Source organism: Salvelinus sp. IW2-2015, unplaced genomic scaffold (genome assembly GCF_002910315.2).
Source record: "Salvelinus sp. IW2-2015 unplaced genomic scaffold, ASM291031v2 Un_scaffold5560, whole genome shotgun sequence".
Lineage (NCBI taxonomy): Eukaryota > Metazoa > Chordata > Actinopteri > Salmoniformes > Salmonidae > Salvelinus > Salvelinus sp. IW2-2015.
Window position 1 is genome coordinate 6634 of NW_019946825.1, and position 3063 is coordinate 9696.

The window sequence follows — 3063 nt, forward strand, 5'->3', positions numbered from 1 at the left end:
TGTGCTATAACAGCTCCACTCTTCTGGGAAGGCTTTCCACTAGATGTTGGAACATTGCTGCTATAACAGCTCCACTCTTCTGGGAAGGCTTTCCACTAGATGTTGGAACATTGCTGCTATAACAGCCTCCACTCTTCTGGGAAGGCTTTCCACTAGATGTTGGAACATTGCTGCTATAAAGCCTCCACTCTTCTGGGAAGGCTTTCCACTAGATGTTGGAACATTGCTGCTATAACAGCCTCCACTCTTCTGGGAAGGCTTCTTTCCACTAGATGTTGGAACATTGCTGCTATAACAGCCTCCACTCTTCTGGGAAGGCTTTCCACTAGATGTTGGAACATTGCTGCTGTAACAGCCTCCACTCTTCTGGGAAGGCTTTCCACTAGATGTTGGAACATTGCTGCAGGGACTTGCTTCCATTCAGCGACAAGAGCATTAGTGAAGTCGGGCACTGAGGTTTGGTGATTAGGCCTGGCTCGCAGTCGGCGTTCAAATTCATCCCAAAGGTGTTCGATGGGGTTGAGGTCAGGGCTCTGTGCAGGCCAGTCAAGTTCTTCCAAATCGATCTCAACAAAACATTTCTGTAATGGTCTTGCTTTGTGCACGGTGGCATTGTCATGCTGAAACAGGAAAAGGACTTCCCTGAACTGTTGCCACGAAGTTGGAAGCACAGAATCGTCTAGAATGTCATTGTATGTTGTAGTGTTAAGATTTCCCTTCACTGGAACTAAGGGGCCAGAACCATGAAAAACAGTCCCAGACCATTATTCCTCCTCCACCAAACTTTACAGTTGGCACTATGCATTGGGGCAGGTAGCGTTCTCCTGTCATCCGTCAAACACAGATTTGTCCGCCGGACTGACAGATGGTGAAGTGTGATTCATCACTCCAGAGAACTGCTTTCCACTGCTCCAGAGTCCAATGGCGGCGAGCTTTACACCACTCCAGCCGACGCTTGGATTTTTACACGCTACGCGCTTCAGCACTCGTGGTCCCGTTCTATGAGCTTGTGTGGCCTACCAYTTCACGGCTGAGCCGTTGTTGCTCCTAAGCATTTCCACTTCACAATAACAGCACTTACAGTTGACCAGGGCAGCTCTAGCAGGGCAGACATTTGACGAACTGACTTGTTGGAAAGGTGGCATCCTATGACAGTACCACGTTGAAAGTCCCTGAGCTCTTCAGTAAGACAATTATACTGCCAATGTTTGTCTATGGAGATTGCATGGATGTGTGCTCAATTTTTACACCTGTCAGCAACGGGTGTTGGCTGAAATAGCCAAATCGACTTATTTGAAGACTCCCCTCCTCAATCTCTCCCTCCACGTTTTTCTTCCTTTATTTGGTCTGTCAAATCACCAGTTTGCAACTCATTCCTTACCGGATTAATTGGCACATAAACAAACATTTAAATAATTCAGTGATAGTTCTTCTGGTGTTCAGTGCGCATAAAGAGTGAAACATAAGTTAATACATAATAGTAAATAAGGTTATCCAGCAATGGTTTTAACCTCAAATGAATCCAGATGAATGAATCCAGATAAAATGTATCCAGATGAATGAATCCAGATGAATGAATCCAGATTAATGAATCCAGATTAATGAATCCAGATWAATGAATCCAGATAAATGAATCCAGATTAATGAATCCAGATTAATGAATCCAGAAAAAAGAAACAGAAAGCGTTTGAACACAGACTGGCACAGAGAAGATTCAAGTTTGATAATGTACTCTTTCAAGGCCTCTCTTGTTACTCCCTCTCTCTCCCCCCCCTCTCTCTCTCTTCCCCCTCTCCTGTTCGCCTCCATCTCTCTCTCCCCCCTCATCCCCCCTCTCTCTCTCTTTTCACTCTCTCTCACCTTCTCCTCTTCCCCTTCTGCTCTCCCTCCCTCTCTCTCTCTCTCTCTCTCTCTTTCTTCTCTGCTCTCTCCCCCTCTCTCTCTCCCTCTCTCTCCCCCCCTCTCTCCTCCCCCCCCTCTCTCTCTCCCTCTCTCTACTCTCCCCCCCTCTCCTCCTCCCCCCTCTATCTCTCCCCACTCTCTCTCTCCCCCCTCCTCTCCCCCCCTCTCTCTCCCCCCTCTCTCCTCCCCCCCCTCTCTCTCTCCCAACCCTCTCTCCTCTCACCCTCATTTCCCCTCATGGCCCTGCTTTTTCAGGTCTTTTGTGACCCGCTACTTTTTGGGAAAATGTGAATCCCCTCCTCTCCTGGGGTGTTCCGATCGGCTCATTCACCACCTGGGTAGGAACTGGAGAGGGAGAGGAGGGGGGTTGTGATGGGGGTAGGGGGGAGATGGAGGGAGAAATGGCCAGCTAGCCCCTAAACAAACATGAAATAAATCCGAATATTAGATCTGACATTACATTCGATAATATGCGAAGCCACTCCTTTGTTTGGTGTGTGTGTTGTGTGTGTGTGTGTGTGTGTGTGTGTAGTGTGTGTGTGTGTGTGTGTGTGTGTGTTGTGTGTGGTGTGTGTGACAGGTGTGTGATGGGTAAGTACCTGTGCCATCTGCCGTCCACATCTAACAGTTGTCCCCAACATTACTAACCACCACTACCATTCCAACTCTCAACACACCCTTCTTTTTCTCTTCGTCCCTTTACTCTTCTGCCATTCATCCTTCTTATCACCCCTCCACTGTCCCTGTATTCTCTCTCTTCTGCCATTCATGCCCTTTCCATTCATTCCCTCCACTGTCTGCTAACATCCATCCCTCCATCCTGTCTTCCTTCCGTCACATAATCTTCCTGTCTTCACTCAACACCCCCATAGTCCACCTCATCCTCTCTTCGCCCCAACTACCCTCCCTCCTCCCTCCCTCCACACACACACCACCCGGGACTTTTCTTGGTGCCCCAGACAGCCCTCCAGTGTGTCTGCCCCCAAGGACGTTGGGTAACTGTGTCTCTACCTGCCCAACTGCTGTGTCACAAGAGGCTCGCCTGGTTTAAAAACCCTCTCTCTTCCACCCCCCCGCCCCCCCCCCACACACACAACACAAACACACACAATGCCTTAGTAATTTAATCCAGTCCAATGAGCCTATTCACCTCCGGAGCCA